A 21,655-nucleotide genomic window follows, 5' to 3' on the forward strand; every position below is an offset into this window, starting at 1 on the left:
GGCTCCCAGCTCCCGTACGGAACCCCGGCCCGGGCCTGGGACCTGCTTGGGATGGGGCAAGTGCATCATGGGACGGGTCCCCTCTAGACTGAAGGACCAGGCAGAGGGCGGTGGTCGAGGTGGGGAGCTGGCTGCCTTCGCTCTGCCCTTGGCGGGGAGGGCCCCTTAGGCCCTGTTCTGCCCTCACCTCCCCAGCACTGGAGGTCTGAGCACCCCAGGCCCATCTGATCCCTGGGGGCTCTGACACCGGCTAGCACATGGCCCCACGATCAGGCGTGACCTTTGTCTGCAGGAGCCTCTGAGCTCTTTGACAGGTTGCTCCACCTTGGGAGGAAGGGCACCCCCAGACACCTGACGCGCATCCACGGCAGTAGGGAAACGGAAGCCCAGGGGGTGTAGGTGCTGAACCCAGGTCCCACAGCAGCTCTGGGGCACTCAGGCGGGGCCTCCAGCCTGGGCTGTCCCCAAGCCCCCCATTAAGGGGCAGGCTGCCAAGGGGGGCATTGAGCATGTCCATGTTCTATATCCAACCTTGTTCAGAAAAAGTTCAAGGTGCTGTGCATCAAAGTGTCTTGCTATGAATTGGTAAATTATGAATGAAAACTCGGGACCAGGGAACTCAGATTCAAAGACCAGGTATTTCTGGTGCCTCTAGATCCACAGAACTATCACAGACACGTGGGCCTTGTCCAAGGTGAAACCCAGGTGTCCCCTCTGAGAACCAAACCCTGCACCCAAGGTCTCACCACAGACCATGTCTCACTTTGGCCTTCAGGAGCTCAGGCCAGGCTCCAGACTAGCTGTGGCCAAGGCAGGCCTGTAGCCCTGTGTCTGCTCCACCTGCCCGCCTCCCACCCCCGAGCTGTGGTCTGCTCTCCCACTCCTCCCCTGCCACCCGTTTCCCCACCGATTCACAACACTGGTCAGTCTGAAATTCAGACCTGAAAACAGGAACTGTGGGATCAGAAGCTTACATGTGGTTGTCTTTAAGAGCAGAGTGGAGAGAGACTGGAAAAACTATTAATATAGCTGCCTGGAGCCCGAGAGAGGCACTAAGGTTTTGCTTCATGAGTCCTTAGGAGATCCTCCTGCCAAAATGGGTTCATTATTAACTTGTCTCCCCACAAGAAGGCAGCCCCGCACAGCAGGAAGGCCCCCTACCCTGTTCCCACTGAGCCCTCGGCCACAGCTCAGTGCCCGGCACATGTTGGTTCCATCGTTTACTGAAGGTTGATTAGCATGGACCCTTCTTCAGTGGATCATCTGTCTGCATCTCCAGGGCTGGGGTTCGAGAGACCGGCTCACTGTTTTTGTGTTTTGTTGGTTGGTTGGTTGTAGGTTTTCTAGGGGACCCTCCTGACCACGCTACCCTTTGCTCTCAGATGCAGAGTCTCAGACCGGCCCACACCAGCTGATGCTGGATCTGCGTTTCAGCCAGATCCTGGGGGCCTGTGTGCTGTGAGCTACACCCAATACCAGCTGCTCTCGGGTTCCAAGCACACAGAAGGCCCACACTTCCCAGTCCCCTTGGGGCTAGGTGGTGTGCTGTGACCAGCTCTGGCCAGCCAGTTCTGAGCAAAGGGGCCCTTTGGCACTGGATCTTTTCGTTGCCAGGCAGAGATCCTCCAGAGCTCTCCTTTCCTCTGCTTGGAGATCGGCAGTATCCAGATGGGGCTGCTAGAGTAGACCGGTTCTCAGGGGGCTGTGGATGGGCAGCATGCATGAGAAGTAGACCCAGTGGTGTAAGCCCCTGAGACCGGGGATGTTTGTTACTGCAGCATACCTGGCGTGACTGACTGATACACTCCTCTTTCCCAAACACTCCAGAGGAGGGTGGTCTGTGGATGTGGAGAAGGCTGATACTGGGTGATGGCATTTTATATATTTACGTGTGCTGCATACCCCGTCGTGGGCAGAGCCAGGACCCAGGGTACTGATCCTGAATTGGTCATGACCTTGCTATGTCATATTGGGCCGAGTTACCCAACCTCAGCTTCCCGATCTGTAGTGAGGGTCTTCCCAGATGTCATATCCTGTGACTGGCTCATCTGTGCACTGTGGACGCACACAGAGCAGGGGCTGTAAGATGATGAACCCCGAGTTACCAAGCGTCCTTCACGAAGAAGCTCTGTGCAGTTGACAAGAGTGTGCAGCCTAGCAAGCACTTAATGGGTTTTGACCTGAAGGTGATAATGGGTGAATGAACTGATGGTTTCAGCCCCAAGACCCCTTCTCATTGACGAATGTGTTTGCAGAGTGCTCAGAATTGCTTTAACAGCTGTAAAAAGCTATAAAAAGGTAAGGTATCATCAACATCGTCACAAAAAAAAAATTCTCATGCTGACATTACTCTTTTCACCGTGGGAATTTATGTCAGCCTGTGTTGGGCAGGGGAGGGGGGACAGGGTAGTCTGAAATAGGAGGGTGCAGAGCCAGGCAGGGCTCTTATTTGCAAGCCGTGGAAGCAGACTCTGGCATGTTACACAGAGAAGGAGTTTGTCATAGGATGTTGGGAGTTCCTAGAGTTGTCGGGACTTCCCATGCAGCACAGTGGTAAAGAACCCGCCTGCCAATGCAGGAGACGCAAGAGACACGGGTTCGATCCCTGGGTTGGGAAGATCCCTTGGAGTAGGAAATGGCAACCCCTCCAGTATTCTTACAGGGAGAATCCCATGGACAGAGGAGCCTGGCGGGCTACAGTCCATGGGGTTGCAATGAGTTGGACTTGACTAAACGACCGAGTGCAGGCATGTAGTTGTCAGGAGGTGGGGAGGACCAAGCTAGAGGCTTTCTTTCCAGGAACAGTGCCTCAAACCATCGCATATGACAGGCCTGGTGGGAAAGCTGCCACTACTGTGGCCACTGCACAGGGATGCTCACACCCCATAGAGATACTCCCATTGTACAGGGAGGCTGCTAAGGCACAAGAGATGCTCCTACCACAGTGAGATGCTCCTACCACTGAGAGATGCTCCCACTGCACAGAGATGCTCCTACTGCACAGAGATGCTCCTACTGCACAGAGATGCTCCTACCACAGTGAGATGCTCCTACCACACAGAGATGCTCCTACTGCACAGAGATGCTTCTGCCACAGTGAGATGCTCCTACCACTGAGAGATGCTCCTACTGCACAGAGATGCTCCTACTGCAGAGATGCTCCTACCACTGAGAGATGCTCCTACCACACAGAGATGCTCCTACTGCACAGAGATGCTCCTACCACTGAGAGATGCTCCTACCACTGAGAGATGCTCCTACCACTCAGAGGTGCTTCCACCACACAGATGCTGCTACCACTCGGAGATGCTTCCACTGCACAGAGATGCTTCTGCCACAGAGAGATGCTCCTACTGCTCAGAGGTGCTCCTTCCACACAGATGCTTCTACCACTCAGAGATGCGCCCGAGGCAGGAGATAGATGGGCCCTAGGCTGAACAGCTGGAGTTTGTCCCCTGTGGATAGACACTCCAAGATGAAGAGGAGGAGCTGAGCCCTGCCCAGATGAGACACCACGTATTTCTCATTCTCAAGGTCAAGGAGACATTCCCAACCATACATGCACAGGAAGGCTTCTTGGCGGTCAAAAGGGAGCGCTGTCAACCTACTCATAGGCTTTTTCGCTAGAATCTGTCTTAGCTAAGAGATGTGTGTGCAGACAGGGGAGGACACTGGGATACGCTGAATAAACAGAGCCAAGCAAAGGAGGTGCTTCCAGCTACCACGAGGGCGCTGGTCTCTCTCTCAGCCCACCGTGTGTCTATCCACACACACTCTTCTAATAAAAGCTTTGCTTGTTTCACTATTCTCCATTTCTTTGCGGAAACCCATTTTCTGCAAAGCCATACGGGCACGGCCTGGCCACCGGTCTAGTGGCTGGGATTCAGTGTTCTCACTGCTGCGGCCTGACTCCAGTCTCTGGCCAGAAGCCAAAATCCTGCTTCAAGTGGCTGCAGGCTGAAGCTCCCCCCACCACCTTCCCCCGAATCACTCCCACTATATGGAAGTGCTCTCACCACATAACAATGTACCAGTTATCCTGGGCCAAACCCACAACTGTCACCAGCACCAATAGCAATCATGTCCCAGGTACTTAACCTGTATCCACTACAGGGCCCCTCCTCCCTGGCCCCTGCCCTGGCTGAACATCGGAGGCTTCCCTTTCCCGCAAAACATTGCAGGGCCGCCTTCTTTCTCATGGTGCAGGTCACAACGGTGGCGTCTAGTCCGTGTCAGGGTCCTGGTTGCAAAGGACTCTGGGTAAAGCCCTAGGTCTGGCCACCTCGGGTGGAAAGACTAATACGGTGGGGAGTCTGCACACAGCAAAGGCATTTGAAACGTTCAGGGTGTCAGAGGACACAACCAGCCTTTCACCCTGGTGCCCAAAAGGCATCAGGAATGAGAACTGCTCAGTTGTAAATCAAAAGGGTTTCGAGAACTAGGTCCAAACAGTGGCAGCAGACATCAAGGGGCGTGGGCTGTGTGCAGTCAACACTAACAACCAAACGCATTTGCTTAAAATTTGGACCGGGGCACATGCCAGGAGGGCAGACGTTTGGGAAACCTCGCTTGGGTTCCTGGCTGGGCTGCACGGCAGCAAATAAAGCCCTTCACCTCGCTGGTCTCTGCCCATAAAGGGGAGGGTTGGAACACGAACTCCTAGACGCCTTTTGGCTCAACTTGGATATCACGCCTAAGCCCACACTTAGTGGGGAAATTTTGGTTTCATGGTTTTAGTAGGATTCAAAGCAGACCGCATCTTGGCTCAAGCAGCTAGCAGGGAGAGTTAAAGTTGGGAAAAAAACAAACCCAAGACCACTGACGAGGGGTCTTTCTTTTCTCATTCCTTTCAAGCTCCCATCCCCCAGCACTTATTAATGTGGAATTTGCGGCTCAGGGGAAAAGCAACTCTCCGACTTCATAAACATTTGTACGGAGCAAATTTAATAAAGCTGGGAATAATACCAGTCAGATGTAATTCCTTCATTTTGCATTATTATTCGTTCTTTTTGATCGCAAAGCATTTGAGATGCAAGGAGTCATTGTTACAGCTACAAAAGGGAATGACTAACTGGTGGGTGACTGATTAGACGTGCTTGGGGGAAAAAACAGAAGAAAGAACCGAAAAGGGAGGCACTGTGGGTCTCACAGTTTCTTTCTACTTCTTTTGCCTTTTATTATGAATGGCGGGACACACCTGCATTCTTTTCCCAGAATCATTCTGACTGCTTTATTGTATATGTTTTAATATCACCAAGCTGTGGTTGTGGAATTTGTATGAGATTTTCACAAAACACAGAAGCGAGGAGGGCAGCATTCCCCCCCGACACAATCTTAATACCATGAAATTACATTGCTAGTCAGACCAGCTGGGAAGGGGAGAGGGGTGTTTTCTCTTACTTCCGTCCAAAGTCGCTTTTTGAACCAGAAAATTGTCCGTTTCATGAGACTGATCTTACCTTGATAATAAAAGATGCTTATATTCCACAAAAGGAAAACAGAAGGCAGCATAAACACTAGCTGAAACCCATCAAGCATGTAAGTCATCGGGCATCTCCTCCATTTCCTTGTCATGTTTTGAGAAGGAAGAAGAGTTTTGACCTAGAAATAAGGCCCCCTTCTCAGTCCATCCAGGGGCTCATATGTGCATGTGACTTCGAGGTCAGGCAGCACCATGGACCCCTCCGTCTTCTCACCTCAAAGTCCTTTGGGAGCAAGGAAGGTACCAGTAATAACATACAAGTGTTTCCCTGGTGACAGATGGCAAAGATTCCACCTGCAAAGCAAGAGACCCCAGTTCAATTCCTGGGTCAGGAAGATCCCCTGGAGAAGGGATAGGCTACCCACTCCAGTATTCTTGCCTGGAGAATCCCCACGGACAGAGGAGCCTGGCGGGCTACATACAGTCCATTGGGTCACACAGTGTTAGACACGACCCAGCGACTTAACACTTTCACTTTCACTTTTCGGGATGTGTGAGGTGAACAAGCCCACATGCCAGGATGGTCACAGATTCTTTGCACAGAAAAAGGCAGCTGCTTGGGGAACAATAGAAACTGTTGTCATTCATTCATTCATTCATTCATTCATATTGAGAACGGTGACTACCATGTGCTGGACGCAAGACTGGACCCTTGGAGATACTGCAGTCAGCAAACAGCCTCGTAGTGCTGGCCTGCCTCGGAAAGGTGACAGCTGAAGTTTAGAGCCAAGCACTGGTTCCCATTAATATTAAACCGTATTCACTTATTTCATGCTTACCGTTAGCACAACTGGCATGAAGCTGTCTTTTGCTTTATATTTATTTCTGTTGATTTGTCTGTGCTGGTTCTTGACTGCAGCACGTGGGGCATTGCCCCACGCAGGGTCTTTTAGCTGTGGCATGTGGGATCTAGTTCCCTGATCAGGGATGGAAACTGGGCCCCCTGCATTAGGGGCTTCTTAGCCACTGGGCCCCCAGGGAAGTCCCTAAGCTGTCCTGACCTTGGGGAGGATAAAGTTCTGGTCTGTCTAACCCCCTTCCTATCCCTGGAATGGTCATGCATCTCGGGCTCAGCCACCCAGGTCTTCCCTAGGTTTTCTTCTGCTAGCGCTATAAGGAGAGAAACTCTTTGCAATTTGGTTAAAAAGCATAACAATATTTTATCAGAGGATACTTTTGGTCATAAGAAATAGAAAGTCCAAACTAGTCTGAACAATAAGAAAATCTATTGGTGCCCAAGGAAGTGTGGGCCTCAGCCAGGTTTGATCCAGGGGCTCTACAGGGTCACCAGGAACCCAGTTCCCTGCCATCTCTGCTTTATCCCAAGCCTAGATCATTTGCAGTCCCAGGATGGCTGCTTGCTATCCCAGGAACACCATGCTTCTTCATCTAGGGTTGGGGAGAGGAAAAGATAGAGCAGGAATTGTTTCTTCCTCAAATTTCCAGGCAAAGTCCAGTTCATCCCACCAACTGGAGTGTCCTGAACTGCTCGCTGTACCCTGGTGAAGGCCCGCGTGATTGGACCCTGCACCAGTCTGTGGCAGAGGGTGATACCATAGTGTGGCCTCTGCAGTCAGATCCCCTCGCCCCCTTGAAATGGGGAGGGTCAATACACCCGATTATCTTGCCTGCTGTACACTGGCCACTGGGGACCACAGAGCCCCCACACGCAACCCCAGAGCTACTAGCAGCCACACCACCTTCCGCGCATGGCAGCCTGGGACTGTGCCTGACCCCTCCCCTGAGAGGAGGAGAGGGGAAGAGGGGGCGGGACAGCTTCTCAGGAAGGACGACCCCCCACCCCCCGCCCCGAGCTGCTGAGTTGATACAGAAGGAAAGGGGCGAGGACAGAACCAAGACAGGGGTCAGGAGGCCGCTGCCCTGGGCCACGTGATAGACGCTGGCGGCCTGAGCCACTGGGACCAGCGTGGGTGGAGAGAAGTGTTGGCGTTGTGACTCGTCTTCAAGGAAGAGCTATCGGGGCTCATCCTAGGCCTACACGTGGAGGGTGAGGGAACAAGGGGGGCCAAGGAAGCGCCCTCGGTGTGGAAGGGGCTGGTGGAGAAGGAGGTGGGACACCCAGGAGAGGAGTCCAGATGGGCGTGTGGAGCTTGAGCTGCCTTCGAAGTTTTGCACGGGCAGATGTGAAGTGGGCGTCCAGAGACAGAAGTCTGCATTCAGGAGAGTTAGTTGGTGATCACCATTTAGTGGGTGATGGGCGGTTTTCAAAGCAGGAGGCTGGGGAGCAGGTAGAGATGAAAAAAAATGCACACTCAGCCCTGTGGGGGCACTGACCTTCAGAAACCAGGGAGACTGGGGGGCGGCGCAGACAGAGCTGCAGCCAGAAAGGTGGGCGACAGACCCCAGCCCGATAGGAAGACCCACCTGTAGAATGCCGCTCCTGAACCTCTCTCTGGGTGAGAGTCAAAAGCGTTAGGGACTCAGTCGTGCCCGACTCTGCGACCCCATGGACTGGAGCCCATCATGCTCCTCTATCCACAGAATTCTCCAGACAAGTATACTGGAGTTGTCACACCCTTCTACAGGGATCTTTCCCACCCAGGGATCAGAACTCCGGTCTCCGGCATTCCAGGCATTTTCTTGACTGTCTGAGCTACCAGGGAAGCCCTCTGCATTCTAATGCGATGCTATCAGAAGACCAGTCCTCCCCTTGCCTGGGGCCCCGGATTCTTCAACGGCACCTTCAGGGCTAAGGGGCCTTTCCTGAGTATATGACGCCCTGCCTAAGGGGGTCAATAGGTACCTAGAGCCAGACATCCTGGAATGTGAAATCAAGTGCGCCTTAGAAAGCATCACTACAAACAAAGCTAGTGGAGGTGGTGGAATTCCAGTTGAGCTATTTCAAATCCTGAAAGATGTTGCTGTGAAAGTGCTGCACTCAATATGCCAGCAAATTGGGAAAACTCAGCAGTGGCCACAGGACTGGAAAAGGTCAGTTTTCATTCCAATCCCAAAGAAAGGCAATGCCAAAGAATGCTCAAACTACCACACAATTGCACTCAACTCACATGCTAGTAAAGTAATGCTCAAAATTCTCCAAGCCAGGCTTCAGCAACACGTGAACCGTGAACTCCCTGATGTTCAAGCTGGTTTTAGAAAAGGCAGAGGAACCAGAGATCAAATTGCCAACACTGCTGGATCATGGAAAAAGCAAGGGAGTTCCAGAAAAACATCTATTTCTGCTTTATTGACGATGCCAAAGCCTTTGACTGTGTGGATCACATAAACTGTGGAAAATTCTGAAAGAGATGGGAATACTAGACCACCTAACTCTTAGGTAAAAGACGACCAGGTACACCAAAAATGTTTAATGGGCTTTAATGGCGAAGCGCTCCCGGGCGGTGTTCCCGGACCTGGCAGGTCGAGGATATCCGCGCGCCCAGACCGCGTTGGAAGTTGTTTATATATGCACATTGCGAGGGATGGCTGGGCTAGCGGAGTGTGCTGTCATTGGTCTCTGGCATCTGGGAGGCTCCCTCCGTTAGGGACTTCCCCCGCCGGCAGGGGAGAGGAGGGGGCGGGTCGTCATGGCAACCGGCGAAGTGTGCTGTCATTGGTCCCTGGGATCTGGGAGGCTCCTCCTTTAGGGACTTTCTCGCTGGCGGGAGGGAGAGGAGGGGCGGCCCATCATGGCCCCTGGGGTCCGACCTTACACTAACCTGCCTCTTGCGAAACCTATATGCAGGTCAGGAAGCAACAGTTAGAACTGGACATGGAACAACAGACTCTCAACTCTTGGACCTTGTTCTGAATTATCCCCGAGGCATTAATGAAAAAACAACAGTCTTCCCCCAAGAACTGACAGGTTCCCTCTTTTTTGGCCGTTAGCAGGTCTAGGGCCCTTCGATTTTGGAGAGCTACTCCTGCCAGAGAAGTTATCTGAGTCTGTAATGCCATCAAGGAGTCTGCCACCTTGTCCAGGTCTCGATTGAGGTCTGCGGAGAGCTTATAGTAAAAGTGTGTGGCTGATCCCAATCCCCCTGCCCCCAGTCCTAAGGCTGTGAATAAACCTCCTCCGAGGAGCAGGGGCGCTGCAGCCAATGCCCTTCGTCGGCGGTGGGTTGGTCAGATCTGGTCTTCCATCGCCTGTGGTGTCAGAATGGTCAGATAGGGCGTAAGGAAGACGGGTGCAAGGCTGAGTCCAGTTGGGTGGAAAACGTAGTAAGGTGGTCTGATTACAGAGAAAGAATATCCCGGGTTTTCTGCATATTGGAGGGTTTGGGGACAGGGGGCCTCGTCTCGAGCCATCATAGGCCACTGTGGTCAATGAGGTGTCGTTGGCCAGAACGCAAGAGGCATTGGCTGGTAGATACAATACCTTGGTGGTCATGGGCCCCATTGGCCAGGTTACTTTTGTGGCATTTCGAGTGAGATTTTGGGCCTCTATCCCTTTGCTGGGAATCGGTTGGGCAAGGAATGGTCGGGGTCTCAAGGGAAGACAGAGCCAACATGAGAGGTTTGGTGAGGTTTCAGTTAGGGTCTGATAGGTGTCATTGATGCTGGTGAAAATTTGGGATGAAAAAGCTAAGGGTTTGAGCGCCTGATGAAGGTGGTCTAGGAGTTTGTTGGGCTCATGGTGTGGATTAGAGGCTTCAGTTGCTAGCTTTATGAGGTCTTGCTGGACCTTATGTTGGATTTGTTTTCGCCTCTGATCTTGGGCCCCTTTCCCGTCTGTCATTCCATAATGAGTTTGCATGGTGAAACAGAGATCTTTGCCTCTAGCTTTATGGCAGTCAGAGGCTGAACTTGATTTGGCCGTCCCTAGGCTCTTAGCCGTCCAATACCATTTACCTCCATGAGAGCATGACTGGGCAGGTGGAGCATAACAGTCTCGGTGGACATAAGTGTAGGCTGTGAACCCAGTTCCCCAGGGGCTTCGTTCTGTGCAGCCCTTGGGGCAGGGTGTAGGTTGTCCAGCTCGTATTATCATGGCCAGGAGCAATAGTGGCAAGAACATGTTTAGTTATAATATTAAAAGGAGAGTGATAAAAGAGAAGAAGTCAATTTGAAACTCCATGAAAAAGAGGAAGGTCCCCTGTAAATGTAGATCAAAAATTGCCTGAAAGAAAGAGTCACAGTTGGTGATCGGGGTGGCTAGCCAAAGGTCCTGTAGTAGGGCCAAGATGAAGTCCTCAAGGCAGGCTAGGGTGAGAGACATATGGCCAGGTCAGGGTACCCCAAGGGAATAGCACCCCGGGAGTAGGGAACAGATGGCAAGGTAAGCAAGGGCCAGTGAAAGTTGGAGTGTGGGCGGCCAGTCCGGGGGGGGGCGGTGTGTGACAGCCAGTCCAATGGTGAAGAGTATAGCCAAAGTTGTGATTGGCAACAGCCACAGCAGATGAGGCCAGTCAAGCATTGGACAGGGCGTGTCACTCACTGGCAGGAGGTAGGGGTGTCTTAGTAATGGTGAATTGCTGGAGCTGAGAGTCGCTAAGGTCTGACAGGAATGTGGAAACCAGGAGGTCAACCAGGCGGTGTGGTGAGAATATAGTTAGGGGTCGATCTAGAATTAGCTTTTTGCATCTGCGTATAGAGAAGCTGCTGCTGCCAGGGCATGTAGGCAGGGGAACCATCTCCGGGCTGTGGGGTCTAACTGTTTGGAGATAAATGCCTCTGGCAGCATTTCAGGGCCCGCAGGCTGTATGAGGGCTCCAAAGGCTATGCCCCTTTTTTATCAGCATACAAGTGATAGGGGAGATTGTAATTGGGCAGGAAGAGTGGGGAAGAGGACAGCAAAGCTGAGCGGAGGTTGTAGAAAGCCTTTTTGACCTCTGTTTCTGAAGAGAGTGGTCCAGTAGGGGTGTCTTTTGCGGCTGTGTAGAGGGGTTTAGCCAGTGAAGCATAGTTGGGGACCCAGTGCTGGACGAATCCCGTTAACCCCAAAAAGGATAAGATTTGTTCCCCAGTGGAAGGGGGGCAGAGGTCTCGGAGAAGACTGAGTCTGTCAGTAGTTAGAGCTTTAGTTGTTGGGGTAATTTTTAGACCTAGGTAGGTTACAGAGGTCTGGGTGAGTTGGGCCTTTTGTTGAGATGCTCGGTATCCTTTAGAGCTAAGGAAGTTAAGAATAGAGGTATGTGTCTGAGAGAGAGCTTGTGAGGGGCTGCAGACCAGAAGGTCATCCACATACTGTAAGAGGACATAGGGGCCAGCGGGCATGTAGCCAGATCCCGGGCCAGAGCCTGCCAAAAATGGGGGCTGCCTCTAAGCCCTTGGGGGAGGACTGTCCATGTTAGCTGGGAGGACTGTCGGGTTTCTGGGTCGGTCCATGTGAAAGCAAAGAGGAACTGGCAGTCTGGGTGTAAGGGAACAGTGAAAAAGACCTCTTTGAGGTCTGTGACAGTAAAGTGAGTCGTACTGTTAGGGATGTCAGAAAGCAAGGTGTAGGGATTGGGGACAATCGGATGGGCAGGGGTCATGGCCTCGTTTATCAGTCGAAGGTCCTGGACCAGTCGGTAGCCAGCAGCAGGTTTCTGTATCGGGAGAATGGGGGTATTGCAGGGCGAGGCCGTGGGGATCAGGAGGCCCTGGCCTAAGAGATGGTCTATGATTGGCTTAAGACTGCATAGGTGAGTCTGAGAGATGGGGAATTGAGGGTGGCTTGGGAAGTGGGAAGGATCACGTAGTTTGATCAGGATGGGGGTGTGATGGGTTGCTACCAGAGGGATTTCAGTGTCCCAAATGGTAGGGTCGACGATTGGAGCCTCAGGGGAGCAGAGGAGGAGTAGGGGCAAGGTGAGAGATTGGGAAAGTGGAAGAGATAACTGAATGGTGGCCTTAAGTTTAGCTAAAATGTTTTGCCCTAGCAGGGGAGTGGGGCACGAAGGGATTATCAGAAAAGAGTGAGTGAACAAGAAGTGGTCAAGCTGACAGGGCTGTGGCCCAGTCTGCAAGGGTCGTGAAGACCTGCCATCTATACCCACCACCAAGACCTGGGAAGGATGTAAGGTGCCCCCGAAGGAGGGAAGAACCGAATAAGTAGCCCCCGTATCTATCAAAAAATTGATAGACTCACCTGCCACTTGAAGCATTACCCTGGGCTCGGCTTGGGTTATGGGGATCCCCGAGTCTGGGTGCCATCAATCTTGATCAAAGGAGAGAAGTTCCAAGGCGGGGTGTGGAGAGGAAATGTCCTTTTGAGGGCCCAGACCTCGGCCCAGTAAGGTCGGGGTCTGAGTCGCCTGGGGACAATCACTCGCCCAATGTCCCTGTTGTTTGCAATGAGGGCATGGCTTTGTCGGGGGCGGGGGTTTGGGCATTGGTAGGCCCAGTGGTCATCTGAAGCAGGCTCCTGGTGGTGGCTTCTGGGGACCCATCTTTTGTCCCATGGCCAGCCGCAGGGCTGCTACCAGTGCCTGGGTGTGTCTCTCAAGGAGGTTAGCCTGGAGTTTGGCTTTTTGTTTAAGCCTTGCCTTGCGGCTGGCTTCGGTGGCTTCTTCCCGGGCGTTGTAAACCTTAAAGGCCATTTTTACCAGGTCTCGGAGAGGGGTCTGAGGCCCATCCTCAGCCTTGGAAAAGTTTTTTCTGATGTCTGGAGCTGATTGGGATATAAAACGGTTGGCTAGGGTAGTAACCCCCACCGGAGAATCTGGGGCAATCCGGGTATAGGTGGTGAGAGCCTCTGTCAGCCTGTTAAGAAAGGCTGCTGGGTTTTCATTGGGGCCCTGGGTCACTTCATCTAGTTTAGGTAGCTTTACTACCTTAAGGGAGGTGGTCTCCATTCCCTCTAATAGGCATTCTACCATGTATTGAATATTGGCCCTTCCCTCTTTGTCCCTCTTGATAGTCCCAGTCTGGGTCTACGTCTGGAATAGCAGCCCCTCCAGGAGGCCGAGCAGGGTCAGCTGGGTTGGCTAGATGATTCCGGTCTGCTATCTCCCTTGATGCAGCCCAAATGGCCTTTCTCTTTTTCTGGGGTAGTAGTGGACCCCAGGATGACAAATATGTCTTGCCAGGTGAGGGCGTAAGATCGAGATAGCTGGGTGAAGTTTTTGAAGTAGTTGGAGGGGTTGGCCAAGTAGGAGCCTAGCCGTTGTTAAATATGGGCAAGATGTTGGAGTAAAAAAGGACACGTGGACATGGGTGAGACCCTCTGGGCTGGCCACCTGGTGCAGAGGAAGCAGGGGAGCTGGCGGCAGATTGGCAGGGGTCTGCGACCTTGTGTGTGAGCTGACTGGTGAGTCAAAAAAGGGGGGGCATGGAGGAAGGGGTGGATATTGAGGTGGAGCCACGGGAGCGGCGGGAGGCGTAGTCACAGAAGAGCTGGGCTGTGAGGACAGTGGGGGGGAGACGATAAGGGGGACGGGGTGGATGGAGAGACGGAGCCAAGGACGGAACCAAGGACGGAGCCGAGGGAGCGGCGGGAGGCACAGTCACAGAAGAGCTGGATGTGGAGGGAGTGGGTGAGGGCGATAGAGGGGAGGTTGGTGTGGGGGAGGTCGGTGAAGCCGGGCATGAAGGGAGGGGTGGATATAGAGGCGGCTTTGTCACAGGAGGGCTGGGCTGTGAGGGCAGTGGAGGAGGGGAAGACATGGGAGAGGTTGGCAAGGGTGATAGAAGAATTTCAGAAGGGGAACAGTGGGTATATAGGGTGGGACGGGAGCACAACAGCCAGAAAGCCCGTTTGTAGGGTACCTCAGACCACTTGCCCATCTTTTGGCAGTAATTATCTAAGTCACGGAGGATGTCAAAATCGAAAGTTCCGGTTGGCGGCCATTGTGAGCCGTTATCTAAAGAATATTGGGGCCATGCCTCAGAACAAGGAAGGTTAAGCGTTTGGAACGAATTTCTCCGGAGATATGCAGAGTTCTGAGGTTGGCAAGTAAACATTCTAGTGGTGCAGACCAGGGCCGGTCGGGCTTGGAGGGAGCTGCCCCCATGGCGACTATGAAACGAAGGTCCTGGACCAGTCGTTAACGGGGCTGGGAGAGGTCCGGTCAGGTGTCCCCGAACAGGCCGTCAACCCAGCGAGGAGAAGGCCACTCAGCCAAGATGGACGGCTCCAAACTGACAGGCGGCGAGGAAGCAAGCCTGGCTTGCGGAGGAGGGGTCCGGACGCGGCCGCGATTTACCGGAACCTGGACACCCTAGGGAATAATCGCCATGGAAGCAAAAACCCCCAGAGCCTGACCGATGGAACTTACCCTGTATCCTGCCAGACGGTTGAATGGTCCCGGAAGGGTGACGGGATGACCTGGTTCGGCGCAGGCCAGACCCAAGGGGGGCCGCAAACCCCGCTCTCAGCGGGATGGGCCCTCGCCTCGAGCCCCACGTTGGGTGCCAAATGTTAGGTAAAAGACGACCAGGTACACCCAAAAAATGTTTAACTGGCTTTAATGGCGAAGCACTCCCGGGCGGGGTTCCCGAACCCGGGCAGGTCGAGGAAATCCGCGCGCCCGGACTGCGATGGTAGTTTGTTTATATATGCACGTTGCGAGGGATGGCTGGGCTGGCGGAGTGTGCTGTCATTGGTCCCTGGGATCTGGGAGGATCCTCCGTTAGGGACTTTCTCGCCGGCGGGAGGGAGAGGAGGGGTGGCCCGTCATGGCCCCCGGGGTCCGACCTTACACTAACCTGCCTCTTGAGAAACCTATATGCAGGTCAGGAAGCAACAGTTAGAACTGGACATGGAACAACAGACTGGTTCCAAATAGGAAAAGGAGTACATCAAGGCTGTATATTGTAACCCTGCTTATTTAACTTATACGCAGAGTACATCATGAGAAATTCTGGGCTGGAGGAAGCACAAGCTGGAATCAAGATTGCTGAGAGAAATATCAATAACCTCAGATATGCAGATGACACCACCCTTATGGCAGAAAGTGAAGAGGAACTAAAAAGCCTCTTGATGAAAGTGAAAGAGGAGAGTGAAAAAGTTAGCTTAAAGCTCAACATTCAGAAAACAAAGATCATGGCATCCGGTCTCATCATTTCATGGGAAATAGATGGGGAAACAGTGGAAACAGTGTCAGACTTCATTTTTGGGGGCTCCAAAATCACTGCAGATGGTGACTGCAGCCATGAAATTAAAAGATGCTTACTCCTTGGAAGGAAAGTGATGACCAACCTAGATAGCATATTCAAAAGCAGAGACATTACTTTGCCAACAAAGGTTCATCTAGTCAAGGCTATGGTTTTTCCAGTAGTCATGTATGGATGTGAGAGTTGGACTGTGAAGAAAGCTGAGAGCCAAAGAACTGATGCTTTTGAACTGTGGTGTTGGAGAAGACTCTTGAGCGTCCCTTGGATTGCAAGGAGATCCAACCAGTCCTTTCTAAAGGAGATCAGTCCTGGGTGTTCTTTGGAAGGACTGATGCTGAAGCTGAAACTCCAGTACTTCGGCCACCACATGCGAAGAGTTGACTCATTGGAAAAGACTCTGATGCTGGGAGGGATTGGGGGCAGGAGGAGCAGGGGACAACAGAGGATGAGGTGGCTGGATGGCATCACCGACTCGATGGACATGAGTTTGAGGGAACTCCGGGAGTTGGTGATGGACAGGGAGGCCTGGCGAGCTTGCAGTCCACGGGGTCGCAAAGAGTCGGACACTGAGCGACTGAACTGAACTGAACTGAGGGCTTCCCTGGTGGCTCAGGCGGCAAAGCGTCTGCCTGCGATGCAGGAGACCTAGGTTCCATCCCTGGGTCAGGAAGATCCCCTGAAGAAGAAATGGCACCCCACTCCAGTACTCTTGCCTGGAAAATCCCATGGACGGAGGAGCCTGGTAGGCTACAGTCCATGAGGTCGCAAAGAGTCGGACGTGACTGAGCGACTTCACTTTCACTTTAAGGGGATCATGGCGTCATCTACACAATGGACATGGGTTTGAGCAAACTCCGGGAGTTGGTGATAGACTGGGAAGCCTGGCGAGCTTGCAGTCCACGGGGTCGCAAAGAGTCGGACGCGCCTGAGCGACCGAACGACGGCAAAGGGCTGGGGCAGACGCTCTGCCCATGCGCAGAAATGGTAGCTCGCGGTGACCCAGGGTCACTCCAGTCCTGAGCTCCAGGGAGACGGCGCCGGAGGGGCGGCGCGAGGGGCGCGGCCTCGCGGGAGCCACGTCCGGGGCGGGGCCAGGTGAGTCGCCGGGCCTCGCGGAGCCCAGGTGAGGCGCCCGTGGGGCTGCGTCAGGTAAGGCGGCGGGGTGTCCGCGGGAGGGAGCCCGCTTGGGCCTGGGCGGGCAGGCGGCGCGGGCTCTGGGGCCCGGCCCATTGCTCGGGCGGGCACGCCGAGGCGGGGCGCGGTACCCGGAGGGTCGCGATCGCCCCAACCCGGCCCGGCCCGCCTTTTCTTGTTTGGGGTTGTTCTGGTTGCTTGTTTGGGTTTGTTCTGGTTGGGCCATCTCAGCCCAAACTTTCGCCGACCTCCCTGTTTTTCCTTCCCTCATTCGGGGTCCCGGATCGCCCGCACAGCAGCTCCCTCATCCCGAACTTGGGAGGCATCGACCTGCTTCACAGATGAGAAAACTGAGGCAGGGCATGTGCTGAGTCTCTTCAGACTCAGGGGCTCCAGCTGGAGGTTACTGCCCGCTGGTCACAGGGGATGGACCACCCCCCCCCCCCCCCCCCCCCCGCCCGGCCCCCCGCAACAACACGACTTAATATGCCCCGAGGTTAAATCAACCTCCCAAACTGCCAGTTTCGGAGAGAGCCCCGGGTTACCTTCCCTTTTCGCAAACCCTGGCCCAGGGCCACTGTCCACAGCGCTGGCTTAGGGGTTCCCCAGGCCAGGCCAGTTGTGTGGAGAGCTCCCGGGGAGAAGGAAGCAGGGTGGGCGGGGAGGAATTCCTGAGTCTTGGGCGGGGTGGGACCTGGCTTTGACTGCCTGGAGCTCACAGACTTGAGGGCTGTGACAGAGGGCTGTGTGGATTCCAAAGAGCACGGTGCTGCTTGTCCATGAAATGCGGTTTGTCTTGGTGAGAACTCAAAATCTAAGACCACCAGGTATCTTTCGGTCGGTCTGTGTCGGCGGTTTTAGGCTCTTGTTTGTGAGTTTCTGCTTTAACTCGGTGACTTTAAGCCATTTCTCAAGCCAGCGGCTGAGCAAGGGCCGAGGGGTGAAGATGGATACAGTGCACAGGCCTGAACCTGTCTAGTCCTTGTGGAAGGCCGCCTCTGCAGTCCCTGCCCAAGGGGGACTCAGAGTCAAGCCTCTGTGTGACATAGGGAAGCCAGAGGTTTGTGGGAGGTCTCGGAGGGCTTCCTGGAGGAGGTGACCATTAAGTTGGGAAATGGGTGAGAGGTAGGCAGGAAAGAGTGCGCACGCAGAAGTTAGGGGGCTGTGGTTGTCTGGGGATAAGTCATAGGTGGGGGTAGACATACCTGGGCAGTACCTGACAGGTGGTCAGGTGCAGGCGGCAGGAATGCACTTGGATGATATCACTGAGTCACTGAAATGCAACCTCCGAGAGATGCTTGTTCATTTGTTGTATTCGTTTGCTATTTAGATTCCGCAAGTAAGTGAAAACAAAGTATTTGTCTTTTGTTCTGACGTACTTCACAAAGCAGAATGCCCTCCTGGTCCATGCGATGTTGCAGATGGCATTATTTCATCCTTTTTATGGCTGGGTGGTGTTCCATGCCACAGCTTTAGCCACTCCACCAGTGAGCGCCGTAATGAGACGTTTTGAGGTCTGGAAACTTGACTAAACATCCCATGGATCTTGGCATCTCCCTGACAAGCCAGTGCCATGTGAGGCTGTCCTGGGCACACCATGGATGGTGGCTTTCAGAGAGGCTTTCAGGGATGGTTACAGAGAGGAAGCGAGAGCTCCGCCACCCTGGAGGTGCCTGGCAGGCACACCCGCTTCCTGATCTCACCCTCTTTCACCAGTGGGGATGCCGAGGCACAGGATGGGGACAAGGAGCCCCAGGCGGAGTCAGGGACCTAGGTTTTGAGCAGGTCACTTTCCCTCCTGGGGACTCAGCCTTTTGACCTGTAAGTGACACCCTTGACCATCCTTCCCCCAGAAAGTCACACTCACCTTTGCTGCGGCTCTCAGGCCCTACCTGCATGCCTTTTTTTTTTTTTTTTGGCTGCCTCGGGTCTTACTTTCGGCCCACAGGAAGGATCTCGTTGCAGTGCACGGACTCTGCAGGTGTGGTGCGCAGACTTAGTTGCTTCACAACTTGCAGGATCTCAGGTTCTCAACCAGGGATTGAATCCACGTCCCCTGAACTACAAGGCAGATTCTTAACCCCTGGACCATCAGGGAAGTCCCCTAACTGCACACTTAATTGCCTTATTCTTCACTCACACATGCCTCACGAGGCCCGGGCTGTTACTGTCCCCTTTTACAGATGAGGAACTGAGGCAGGGAGGTTTAGATGACTTTCTGAGGTCACATGGCCAGCCAGAAAGTGGAGAGCCAGACCTACCCTGCGGTGACAGCAGAGTCCACGCCCTCCCCAGCGGCAAGGGGGTGGGAAGGGAGAGGGAGGGGCAGTCCCAGGGCTCTGAGGTCTGCCTCCTGGGGGACGACATTCCAAGCCTTCCAGTGACTTCTCTTCAAGTCTGTGTGAGAGTAGCTTGGGGATGAAAGAAATGCTTTCAGTTTCCTTTCAGGTAAATTAACTTTTCCTTCAATCCTTTGACTGAAACTGATGCTCAAGGAAGATGTGAAGGTGTATCCAGGGGCTTCCCTGGCCACCCAGGGCACATCGGCGGGTTTCCCTCTGCGCGAGGGTGCCCTCGGAGATGCCCGGGGGAGGGCACCGCCCCAGCCATTGTCCTGAAGGCTCCCAGGGGTGCTGGCAGCTGGATCTGGCCTCTGTCCAGTTTCCTGGGTCCCCACCACGCAGGAGACCCGGCTGAGTCAGGTCCATTTCCACCCCTCCCGGGCGGGCAGGGTGTCCTGAGCCTCAGAGCAGGCAGGCTGCGCTCTGGTCAACAGTTGCCGCTGGTGCCTGCCTCCCTGAGCCCTCACCCTGGCCAAGTGACCGAGAGTTGCTTGCCAGGAGCTGGTCACCCCGCACCCTGGTTTCCCCATAAAATACGGGCAGTGCTGTCACTCAGGGGGTTTCTGGGAGGAAGAAACAAATGTAATTTGTATGGAGTGCCTAAAACAGGGTGTGGCAGCTTTACCCCTCTTAGGACTAGTCTCCACCCACACCCAGGGAAGACTGTGGGGACCAAGCTTGGTTGGAACCTGTTCCCCAGCCGTTCTTTCTGCAGTGACCCTGGTCAGAGCAGGGCACAAGAAGTTGGATGGCTGGAGCCAGTGGCTGTTCCATAGAAGGAACTGGTTTGGCAGGTCAGGAGTCCAGAACCTTCTGGGAACCTGGCCACTCTCTCCCCCTACCTGGTTATAAAATGAAAACAAACAAAGGAAGCCTCCTGGGGACTGGGTCAGGGCATTTATCATCCACAGAAAAGCTGCGGGTGGTTGAAGCCAGAGGGCCAAAGATTTGAACCTGCGGGGCATGTGTGGGGCTTGCAGAAAGCACCTCCTCCCGGGGCCATGACCCCCTGGCGTCAAGTTCTAGGGGCCTCTGCAGGCCCTGGCCTCTGGGAGGGGCTCTGCTCCCACCTTCGTCAGAGCTCCCAGGTCAGGGGGCTGTGTAACAGCTTGCATTGTAGGTGGGAGGGCTGATGGATTACTTAAGCATTTGTGATGTTCCCTGACAGTTCAGTTGGTAAAGAAGCTGCCTGTAATGTAGGAGACCCTGGTTTGATTCCTGGGTCGGGAAGATCTGCTGGAGAAGGGATAGGCTACCCACTCCAGTATTTTTGGGCTTCCCTTGTGGCTCAGCTGTTAAAGAATCCACCTGCAATGCGGGAGACCTATGTGCAATCCCTGGCTTGGGAAGATCCCCTGGAGAAGGGAAAGACTACCCACTCCAGTATTCTGGCCTGGAGGATTCCATGGACTGTATAGTCCATGGAGTCGCAAAGAGTCGGACAAGTCTGAGTGACTCTCAGTTTCACTTTCATGGAATAGCAAGGAGAGATAAGAAAGCCTTGCTCAGTGATCAATGGGACAAGACTGAGCGACTCTCCCTTTCACTTTCATGGAATAGCAAGGAGAGATAAGAAAGCCTTCCTCAGTGATCAATGCAAAGAAATAGAGGAAAACAATAGAATGGGAAAGATTAGAGATCTTTTCAGAAATTACCAAGGGAACATTTCATGCAAAGATGGGCTCAATAAAGGACAGAAATGGTAGGGACCTAACAGAAGCAGAAGATATTAAGAGGTAAGAATACACAGAAGAATTGTACAAAAAAGATCTTCATGACCCAGATAACACGATGGTGTGATCACCCACCTAGAGCCAGACATCCTGGAATGCGAAGTCAAGTGGGCCTTAGGAAGCATCACTACGAACAAAGCTAGAGGAGGTGATGGAATTCCAGTTGAGCTATTTCAAATCCTGAAAGATGATGCTGTGAAAGTGCTGCACTCAATATGCCAGCAAATTTGGAAAACTCAGCAGTGGCCACAGGACTGGAAAAGGTCAGTTTTCATTCTAATCCCCAAGAAAGACAATGCCAAGGAATGTTCAATCACCACACAATTGCACTCATCTCACATGCTAGCAAAGTAATGCTCAAATTTCTCGAAGTAAGGCTTCAACAGTACATGAACTGAGAACTTCCAAATGTTCAAACTGGATTTAGAAAAGGCAGAAGAACCAGAGATCAAATTACCAACATCTGCTGGATCATTGAAAAGGGAAGAGAGAAAAACATCTTTACATCAAAGCCTTTGACTGTGTAGCTCACAATAAACTGTGAAAAATTCTTCAAGAGATGTGGATACCAGACCACCTGACCTGCTTCTTGAGAAATTTGTATGCAGGTCAAGAAGCAACAGTTAGAACCGGACGTGGAACAATGGGCGAGTTCCAAATTGGGAAAGGAGTACATCAAAGCTGTATATTGTCGCCCTATTTATTTAACTTATATGCAGAGTACATCATGAGAAATGCCGGGCTGGATGAAGCACAGACTGGAATCAAGATTGCCGGGAGAAATATCAATAACCTCAGCTACGCAGATGACACTACTCTTATGTCAGAAAGCAAAGAGGAACTGAAGAACCTCTTAATGAAAGTGAAGAGGAGAGGGGAAAAGCTGGCTTAAAATTCAACATTCAGAAACTAAGATCATTGTATCTGGTCCCATCACTTCATGGCAAATAGATGGTGAAACAATG

Source organism: Budorcas taxicolor, chromosome 5 (assembly GCF_023091745.1).
Source record: "Budorcas taxicolor isolate Tak-1 chromosome 5, Takin1.1, whole genome shotgun sequence".
Taxonomy (NCBI): domain Eukaryota; kingdom Metazoa; phylum Chordata; class Mammalia; order Artiodactyla; family Bovidae; genus Budorcas; species Budorcas taxicolor.